We start from the raw sequence: 10,615 nt of genomic DNA, 5'->3' as shown, positions 1-10,615 counted from the left end.
AGCTGTCATCAAGGCAAACGGTGGCTATTTGAAGAATCTCAAATATAAAATATATTTTGATTTGTTTAACACCTCTTTGGTTACTACATGTTTCCATATGTGTTATTTCATAGTTTTGATGTCTTCACTATTATTCTACAATGTAAAAAAAAAGAAAACCCTTGAATGAGTAGGTGTGTCCAAACTTTGACTGGTGGTGTATATGCTTGTTATCTTTGACCTTTGACCTGTCTTTGACCTTCCAGTGTCAGCCATGTGATCCCTCTGTGCTGCAGCTGTCCCATTGACTTTGAGTTCCAGGTGTACATCATCCAGCCACACAAGGCCTTCTCGGTCCAGCCCCTGTCAGGTAACTCCAATCAGCAGACTTGGTAGCACTTTACATTAGGCCACTGAATAAAGTAGTAATAACACAGTCCTTAACAAGATAGCAACAACATCCTACCTGCTCACTCAGACAGACAGTGAGGAAAACCCCTGTATTATTCTATCTACAGTAGGTATATATTATTTGATTAATGTATTAAGCCTGTGAGTCTATTTGCCAGATATGTATCAATTTATTTTTTTATATTTGACGGTAGGATAATTTCTGGTTCACAATAAGGTTCCAGCTATGTTTTTGTGTTAGTTCCTTGAGGTGATTAGTTAAAACTTTGAACCACATAAAACATTTTTTGCTGGCTCCCAGAGACCCAGACTCACCTGTATAAACTCACGTAATATTATTAGCTGATTACCTAGCCCTGACCTGTGATTCCTCAACATCACCATCATGTCTTGTGTCTGAATTACTGTGGAAAGATGCTCATAGTCTGCAACTGCCACCTTGACACAAAGCAGTCAGGGACTCAGTGCATCTAGCTGTGTTGTTTTGTCTCTGGCATGGATGGTGACGCTTTCCAGGCAATGCGTGATGATGGATTTCCGGGGTTACGCAAATAGCCTAGTACTCAGACTGGGTAGAGATGTCTGGAAAAGTATCTCTCTATGTTTCCCATGGTTTGAGGGTATTGAAGTGTTGAGTTTAGGTAGGCCTATGTATTGTTTTCCTTTAACAAATGCGTACATGTTCAAGACCGGTATAATCCTTTGTTTGTGTGTGATTCTAGGAGTGATTCCAGCCAATGGGAAGGTGGAGGTGACCGTCACCTTCAGGCCGTTCCAGTATGACACGTCCCAGGTCACTCTACAAGTGGTCATCTCCCAGTTCAATTCCAAACCCTACGTTTGCACCCTCAGCGGGTCCTCCTCGCCCCACCTGCCTCTCAGGTATCTCAGATCCATTTTGAAATGTTACAGGTTAATTCATCAAACATTATTTTGAATTATGTCACTTTTACCAGGTCATAGTTACAATGACAAGACTGGTATATATACCAGTCTTTTATTTATTTATATATATATATATATATATATATATACATATATACATACAGTGCGGAGAACAAGTATTTGATACACTGCCGATTTTGCAGGTTTTCCTACTTACAAAGCATGTAAAGGTCTGTAATTTTTATCATAGGTACACTTCAACTGTGAAAGACGGAATCTAAAACAAAAATCCAGAAAATCACATTGTATGATTTTTAAGTAATTCATTAGCATTTTATTGCGTGACATAAGTATTTGATCACCTAGCAACCAGTAAGAATTCCGGCTCTCACAGACCTGTTAGTTTTTCTTTAAGAAGCCCTCCTGTTCTCCACTCATTACCTATATTAACTGCACCTGTTTGAACTTGTTACCTGTATAAAAGACACCTGTCCACACACTCAATCAAACAGACTCCGACCTCTCCACAATGGCCAAGACCAGAGAGCTGTGTAAGGACATCAGGGATAAAATTGTAGACCTGCACAAGGCTGGGATGGGCTACAGGACAATAGGCAAGCAGCTTGGTGAGAAGGCAACAACAGTTGGCGCAATTATTAGAAAATGGAAGAAGTTCAAGATGACGGTCAATCACCCTGGGTCTGGGGCTCCATGCAAGATCTCACCTCGTGGGGCATCAATGATCATGAGGAAGGTGAGGGATCAGCCCAGAACTACACGGCAGGACCTGGTCAATGACCTGAAGAGAGCTGGGACCACAGTCTCAAAGAAAACCATTAGTAACACACTACGCCGTCATGGATTAAAATCCTGCAGCGCACGCAAGGTCCCCCTGCTCAAGCCAGCGCATGTCCAGGCTCGTCTGAAGTTTACCAATGACCATCTGGATGATCCAGAGGAGGAATGGGAGAAGGTCATGTGGTCTGATGAGACAAAAATAGAGCTTTTTGGTCTAAACTCCACTCGCTGTGTTTGGAGGAAGAAGAAGAATGAGTACAACCCCAAGAACACCATCCCAACCGTGAAGCATGGAGGTGGAAACATCATTCTTTGGGGATGCTTTTCTGCAAAGGGGACAGGACGACTGCACCGTATTGAGGGGAGGATGGATGGGGCCATGTATCGCGATATCTTGGCCAACAACCTCCTTCCCTCAGTAAGAGCATTGAAGATGGGTTGTGTCTGGGTCTTCCAGTATGACATCCCGAAACACACAGCCAGGGCAACTAAGGAGTGGCTCCGTAAGAAGCATCTCAAGGTCCTGGAGTGGCCTAGCCAGTCTCCAGACCTGAACCCAATAGAAAATCTTTGGAGGTAGCTGAAAGTCCGTATTGCCCAGCAACAGCCCCGAAACCTGAAGGATCTGGAGAAGGTCTGTATGGAGGAGTGGGACAAAATCCCTGCTGCTGTGTGTGCAAACCTGGTCAAGACCTACAGGAAACGTATGATCTCTGTAATTGCAAACAAAGTTTTCTTTACCAAATATTAAGTTCTGCTTTTCTGATGTATCAAATACTTATGTCATGCAATAAAATGCAAATTAATTACTTAAAAATCATACAATGTGATTTTCTGGATTTTTGTTTTAGATTCTGTCTCTCACAGGTGAAGTGTACATATGATCAAAATTACAGACCTCTACATGCTTTCTAAGTAGGAAAACCTGCAAAATCGGTAGTGTATCAAATACTTGTTCTCCCCACTGTACAGTTGGTCCTGTCCTGGTGCTTTACATGGAGGCTTGTGTATAATGATAGACATAGTAGTAGTCTCCTGAGTGGCGCAGTGGTCTAAGGCACTGCATCGCAGTGCTAGCTGTGCCACTAGAGATCCTGGTTCGAATCCAGGCTCTGTCGCAGCCGGCCGCGACCGGGAGACTCATGGGCAGCGCACAATTGGCCTAGCGTTGTCCAGGGTAGGGGAGGGAATGGCCGGCAGGGATGTAGTTCAGTTGATAGAGCATGGCGTTTGCAACGCCAGGGTTGTGGGTTCGATTCCCACGGGGGACCAGTATGAAAAAAAATAAAAAATATATATATATGTATTCACTAACTGTAAGTCGCTCTGGATAAGAGCGTCTGCTAAATGACTAAAATGTAAAATGTACATGGTGAAACCCAAGTAGCAAAGAAGACAAACATTTGTGATAATAAATAATTTGCAAATAAATTCAAAAAAAATCCTACAATCTGATTTTCAGGAATTTTTTTCCTCAATTTGTCTGTCATAGTTGACGTGTACCTATGATGAAAATTAGAGGCCTCTCTCATCTTTTTAAGTGGGAGAACTTGCACAATTGGTGGCTGACTAAATACTTTTTTCCCCCACTGTATATGGTCAGCAAAGTTTCTGTTTTCTTGGTTTGTATCACGTTATTGCTTGTTATTTGGTGTCATTGTGAGTTCCTTCAATTAATGCACTGAGCCAAATATATTTATTTTACTGATAAGAATGGAAACGTGATTGTTAAGTGGTTACGCACATTTCATAGAGCAACTGCTGAGAGAGAGACCAAGTGCTGCACATGTACTGTATTGAAACTCTCCATCTGCAAACTTTGAAAATGGAAATTGTACAAACATTTAGAGAGATGAAAATGAACCCCCCTTGCAGTGAAGAACCATACAAGTGCATACTGTTCCATTTTTCTTATAATCAAATATTTATCTGTTTTTAAGTGTGTATATACCACATTAGGATTTTTACGGTTGATAGATACTTGAATCATTTTCTTTTCTAAATGTTTTATAATGATGCATTCTGTGTATCTACATTTTTCAAAAAATGCACATATATGGTTCTTCTGCACGATTCAAATGATGATGATACCCTTCTGTTCCATTGATTTCTGTTCATGGCTAACTTCTTTGTTTAGTCTTGGGCTACAGACTCAAAACCACACACAGTCACTTATACTGATAAACAGGTTGTTCTTCTTTCGAGTCTGTATATAAAATATAATTTTTGATTCAGTTCCCATGAGAATGGTCTAAGGCACTGCATCGCAGTGCTAACTGTGCCACTAGAGATCCTGGTTCGAATCCAGGCTCTGTCGCAGCCGGCCGCGACCGGGAGACTCATGGGCGGCGCACAATTGGCCCAGCGTCGTCCAGGGTAGGGGAGGGAATGGCCGGCAGGGATGTAGCTCAGTTGATAGAGCAGGGTTGTGGGTTCGATTCCCACGGGGGGCCAGTATAAAAAAAAAATACATGTATTCACTAACTGCAAGTCGCTCTGGATAAGAGCGTCTGCTAAATGACTTAAATGTAATGTAAATGTAAAATGGGTGTACTCCATCACTGACAGTGGACGAGTTTTACTCCCCTGTGTTATGACTGAAATAAGTTAATGATTCATCAAGCAAGGGAACTGCAGTCATATCAAAATGCATTGGTATCCAATCCATTCAATGTGTGTGCTTTGGATCAAATATTCCCATGTTTACTTCTCCCTGGACCCGCAATAAAAGTTTATTATTGAAATTTTACTGCAGTGGGCTAAATCAGGGTCACGCAGAGTGTTTCTTGGTAGTCTTAAACAAATCTACTTTGAAACAAAAGTATACACCTCACACACATGGTTATGGGCTTTAAAAAAAGAAGACACCTGTACCATGTCAGATATAGAGTTGAATTGTATTACATTTTGAGTTTGCATCCCAATATTACACATCACAGAAGACTGAAATATTACAAAACCGTTTGACAGAGAAACACATGATTTTCCACTGGCTTTTTGAAATACTGTTGTGAATTGTGAAATTATAAAAAAAATATTAATAACGTTCCACCGATGAGGCCACTAGAGGGCAATTTGGTCATTTGACTGCAGGAAACATGCTACATACATTTATTGGTGTTGTTTCTGACCCAGTCAACAGGAGAAAGACATGGGACATGCAAGAGAAGTTCTGTTTGTTGACAGTCGAGGGCCTCCACCTGTCTCCCTGATACAGCCTCTGACCAAAACCAAGCAGAGGGTCAATGCGGACACCTGAAAAGTCAAAGGTAATGCAAGCATTTAACTCCTGCTGTACTTACCAAGGGTGTGTTATTGGATGCTAGCATGCTAGTTAGCTATGGCATCATAGTTAGCTAGCTGAATAAAGTAAGTTGAGTCTATTCCTTGAAACATTGAACCGCTGTAGTTTGCAACAATTCTAATTTCTAAAGTGGAAGTTGGGAGAGTTTTATTCGGGTGTTTCAGTGAAACAATTATAGTTTCTGAGGTGGAAGTTGGGAGAGTTATATTTGGGAGTTGTGGTGAGGGAGGCCCTACTCTCTCCTTTCCCAGATGTTTAGTTCATTTGCTACAGCCTGTCAACTATGCCTCTGCCTATCCCTGTTCTCTCCTCTCCGCACAGGCTACACAAACGCCTCACACCGCGTGGCTGCAGCCTCTCTAACCTGGTGGTCCCTGCACGCACCACACACCTGGAGTTCCAGGTCTCAGGCAGCCTCTGGAACTGCCGTTCTGCTGCCAACAAGGCTGACTTCATCCCAGCCTATGCTACCCTCCAGTCCTCGACTTCCTGGCGCTGACGGAAACATGGATTACCACTGAAAACACTGCTCCTACTGCTCTCTCCTCGTCTGACCATGTGTTCTCGCATACCCCGAGAGCATCTGGTCAGAGGGGTGGTGGCACAGGAATCCTCATCTCTCCCAAGTGGACATTCTCAATTTTTCCCCTAACCCATCTGTCTATCTCCTCATTTGAATTCCATGCTGTCACAGTCACTAGCCCATTTAAGCTTAATATCCTTGTCATCTATCGCCCTCCAGGTTCCCTTGGAGAGTTCATCAATGAGCTTGACGCCTTGATAAGTTCCTCTCCTGAGGATGGCTCACCTCACAGTTTTGGGGGGATTTCAACCTCCCTACATCTACATTTGACTCATTTCCTCTCTCTGCCTCCTTCTTTCCACTCCTCTCCTCTTTTGACCTCACCCTCTCACCGTCCCCCCTACTCACAAGGCAGGCAATACGCTTTGACCTCATCTTTACTAGATGCTGCTCTTCTACTAATCTCACTGCAACTCCTCTCCATGTCTCCGACCACTACTTTGTATCCTTTCTCTCTCGCTCTCCTCCAACACTACTCACTCTGCCCCTACACAGATAGTAATGCGCCGCCGCAACCTTCGCTCTCTCTCTCCCACTACTCTCTCCTTCCATCCTATCATCTCTTCCCTCGCTCAATCCTTCTCCCCCAATCTCCTGATTCTGCCTCCTCAACCCTCCCTCTCTCCTCCCCCTTTCTGCATCCTTTGACTCTCTGTGTCCCCTATCCTCCCCCGATCCTCGTTTGTTAAGTCTAATGACACTGCTGGTCCTGCTCACACTGCCCTACCCTATGCTTTGACTTCTTTCTCCTCTCTCTCCAGATAAAATCTCGCGATTTGTGACTGCAGGCCGCCCAACAACCTGCCCGCTTGACCCCATCCCCCCTCTCTTCTCCAGACCATCTCCGGTGACCTTCTCCCCTACCTCACCTCTGCTGATCAACTCATCCTTGACCGCTGGCTATGTCCCTTCCGTCTTCAAGAGAGCGAGAGTTGCACCCCTTCTCAAAAAAACCAACACTTGATCCCTCTGATGTCAACAACTACAGACCAGTATCCCTTCTTTCTTTTCTTTCCAAAACTATTGAGCGTGCCGCCTTTAGCCAACTCTCTTGCTATCTCTCTCAGAATGACCTTCTGACCCAAACCAGTCGGGTTTCAGGACTGGTCATTCAACTGAGACTGCTCTTCTCTGTGTCACGGAGGCTCTCCGCACTGCTAAAGCTAACTCTCTCTCCTCTGCTCTTGTCCTTCTAGACCTGTCTGCTGCCTTTGATACTGTGAACCATCAGATCCTCCTCTCCACCCTCTCCGAGCTGGGCATCTCCGGCGCGGCTCACTCTTGGATTGCGCCCTACCTGACCGGTCGCTCCTACCAAGTGGCGTGGGAGAAGCTGTCTCCGCATCCACGTGCTCCCTCTCACCACTGGTGTCCCCCAGGGCTCAGTTCTAGGCCCTCTCCTATTCTCGCTATACACCAAGTCACTTGGCTCTGTCATATCCTCACATGGCCTCTCCTATCATTGCTACGCTGACGATACACAACTAATCTTCTCCTTTCCCCTTCTGATAACCAGGTGGCGACCGCATCTCTGCATGTCTGGCAGACATATCAGTATGGATGACGGATCACCACCTCAAGCTGAACCTTGGCAAGACGGAGCTGCTCTTCCTCCCGGGGAAGGACTGCCCGTTCCATGATCTTGCCATCACGGTCATCTCCCGTCTGGATTACTGCAACTCGCTGTTGGCTGGGCTCCCTGCCTGTGCCATTAAACCCCTACAACTCATCCAGAATGCCGCTGCCCGTCTGGTGTTCAACCTTCCCAAGTTCTCTCACGTCACCCCGCTCCTCCGCACACTCCACTGGCTTCCAGTTGAAGCTCGCAGCTGTTACAAGACCATGGTGCTTGCCTATGGAGCTGTGAGGGGAACGGCACCTCCGTACCTTCAGGCTCTGATCAGTCCCTACACCCAAACGAGGGCTTGCGCTCATCCACCTCTGGCCTGCCAGCTCCTTCCTCTGCGGAAGCATAGTTCCCGGGCTTCAGCCCAGTCAAAACTGTTCGCTGCTCTGGCACCCCAATGGTGGAACAAGCTCTCACGGCGCCAGGACGGCGGAGTCGCCACCACCTTCCGGAGACTTTGAAACCCCACCTCTTTAAGGAATACCTGGGATAGGATAAAGTAATCCTTCCACCCCCTAAAAAAATTCTAAAAAATAAAAAAAATTGTAAAGTGGTTATCCCACTGGCTATAGGGTGAATGCACCAATTTGTAAGTCGCTCTGGATAAGAGCGTCTGCTAAATGACGTAAATGTAAATGTGCATTTCCAGAAAGCCTTCTAGCTAACATCACACCTTATTTATCTTGAAAACCCAGCTGCACAGAGATAGAGTCATGCTAGAAATAAACTACAATGGTAGCTACAAGGCTTTTAAGAAACTCACTCCAGTTCATTTAGCAGACATTTAGCAGACCATTTAGCAGACTAAGCGTATTGCAACGCTTCACTGGATCAATCTGAAACTTTGCATACACACTGCTGCCATCTAGTGTCCAAAATCTAAATTGCGCCTAAACAGCATTATTATATTGTGGCCTTTCTCTTGCATTTCAAAGATGAAGGAACAAAATAATATATAGAAAACACATGATTTTTTGTTTGTATTATCTTTTCCCAGATCCAATGTGTTATATTCTCCTACATTCATTTCACATTTTACAAACTTCAAAGTGTTTCCCTTTAAAATGGTATCAAGAATATGCATATCCTTGCTTCAGGTCCTGAGCTACAGGCATTTAGATTTGGGTATGTCATTTTAGGCAAAAAGAAAGTGTACGATCCTTAAGAGGTTAATGATATATACCCATTTGATTCTTGAAGAATATAATTATAAATGCCTCATGATCTTAATTCAACTGTCATATGTACCCCATCAGAACCCAAAATAGAAGCTTGTTTTACTCCAATGTGTAAACAATGTAAATGTAATGGAAACAACACTGTATAACCTTAAAACATGGTTAAAACTGTAATTTTGATATCATGGATGGCCAGCTCTGTCTGAATTTGAGAGTGGTTATATTTCTCCAGGCCCATCCCTAGTTTTTTACCAAAAGAGAGGTGGGTGCCCGCTTTGTTATTGTTTCAATTAAGGATTCTAGCTTTAAAAGGTCTCGGTATAATGTTTCTCCAATACATTCTGAGAACATTAAAAGGGATTCAATTTATACTGTACCTTCCGCTTTTGCTTTGATAACAGGTTTTGCTCTTTAAAGTTGTTCTCACCTGACTGTCTCCATGTTGATTATGTTGTTAAGGCTGATGCAGACGGGTTTTACGTGGGCGATGATTATGGATATTTCCACTGGAATGAAGAACATGGCCATTGGGGTAAGCATTTCACACCTCTGTTGGGTCTTGGTTTAATCATTGTATTACCATTCCTTTATGGAAATGAGAGGATCAAGCTTCTGCTCTCATTCTTTTTACAGAGAGGTGGACCCTAAACAACAACGAGTACAACTATGAGTATGCAGACAAGTATGACCAGGATCAACCTGGTCAAGGGGCCAAATGGGAAATAGAGGCTGGTTCTTCTCAGATTGTCGATGCTCCTGCCCATCTCCCCCCTCCCTACTTCCTCTCCGATCTCCCCTCAGCAGAGCCCACAGGAGCAGCCTGGATTCCTCGCAGCATCCCTTGGCCTCTTGCAAAGTAAGCACTTTGTTCGTTAACACAGCATTGACATCTGCACAGCTACACAATCCACCAGATACATTCATTTTGGGATTTGAGTGCTATGATTACACTGCCTTTACAGTGAAGTTGATTGAGATGTTGGACCAATGTAATGGAGTTTCAGATTACCTGGATTACCCAGAGTACCTAGATTGAGTTCAGATCTGAAATATAAAGACTGCTTCGTATCCACGGTATGAAGCCTCTTTCCACACATTCTAAACAACCTGGTGTGTTTCCTCTCTCTGTAGCGTTGGGACTCTTGAGGAGATGATTGAGATTGCATGGCAGAAGTGTCAGGAGTACCAATCTAAGTTCTTCATGTGGTATTGTGTTACCCTGTTGTGCACACAGAGTAGGGCACAGGTACGTTTATTCGATGGATGAGACAGCAGAGTTAGAATGAATGATGAGGGAGGGATATTATTATGGTTTGCATATTCATAAGTACCGGTAAGCAAACAGATATGTTTTAGTCATGCGTCTATTACATTGTAATTGATTATATGTTGTTTCTGGACTAAACTTCTCTTTCTATACCACTATCTATAGCCCATCTCTCCACCAGTGAAGCCCATCGTGGCTGAGCTGCCCATCTCTCTCCACCAGTGAAGCCCATCATGGTTGACTTCCCATCTCTCCACCAGTGTAGCCATCGTGGCTGAGCGCCCATCTCTCCACCAGTGAAGCCCATCATGGTTGAGCTTCCCATCTCTCCACCAGTGAAGCCCATCATGGTTGAGCTTCCCATCTCTCCACCAGTGAAGCCCATCGTGGCTGAGCTGCCCATCTCTCCACTAGTGAAGCCTGTCATGTTTGAGCTTCCCATCTCTCCACCAGTGAAGCCCATCGTGGCTGAGCTGCCCATCTCTCCACCAGTGAAGCCTGTCATGGCTGAGCTGCCCATCTCTCCATCAGTGAAGCAAATCATGGTTGAGCTTCCCATCTCTCCACCAGTGAAGACCATCGT

At 44.4% G+C, this 10,615-nt stretch overlaps 2 long non-coding RNA genes across 2 annotated transcripts; both read left to right on the top strand.

Moving 5' to 3' along the window:
- Nucleotides 1-5,313: 5,313 nt before the first annotated feature.
- LOC123489289 lies at nt 5,314-9,455 on the top strand. Its single transcript, XR_006660529.1, has 3 exons — nt 5,314-5,342; nt 9,225-9,297; nt 9,399-9,455. It is a non-coding gene; the product is annotated as an uncharacterized LOC123489289 (long non-coding RNA).
- A 149-nt stretch (nt 9,456-9,604) lies between these two features.
- LOC123489288 lies at nt 9,605-10,237 on the top strand. The gene is made up of 3 exons (XR_006660528.1): nt 9,605-9,621; nt 9,897-10,011; nt 10,198-10,237. It is a non-coding gene; the product is annotated as an uncharacterized LOC123489288 (long non-coding RNA).
- The last annotated feature ends 378 nt before the right edge of the window (nt 10,238-10,615 follow it).

The sequence above is a fragment of the Coregonus clupeaformis genome, unplaced genomic scaffold, assembly GCF_020615455.1.
Source record: "Coregonus clupeaformis isolate EN_2021a unplaced genomic scaffold, ASM2061545v1 scaf2965, whole genome shotgun sequence".
NCBI lineage: Eukaryota > Metazoa > Chordata > Actinopteri > Salmoniformes > Salmonidae > Coregonus > Coregonus clupeaformis.
The sequence above is the reverse complement of the archived record's forward strand: the minus strand, read 5'-3'. Positions and strand labels throughout refer to the sequence as shown.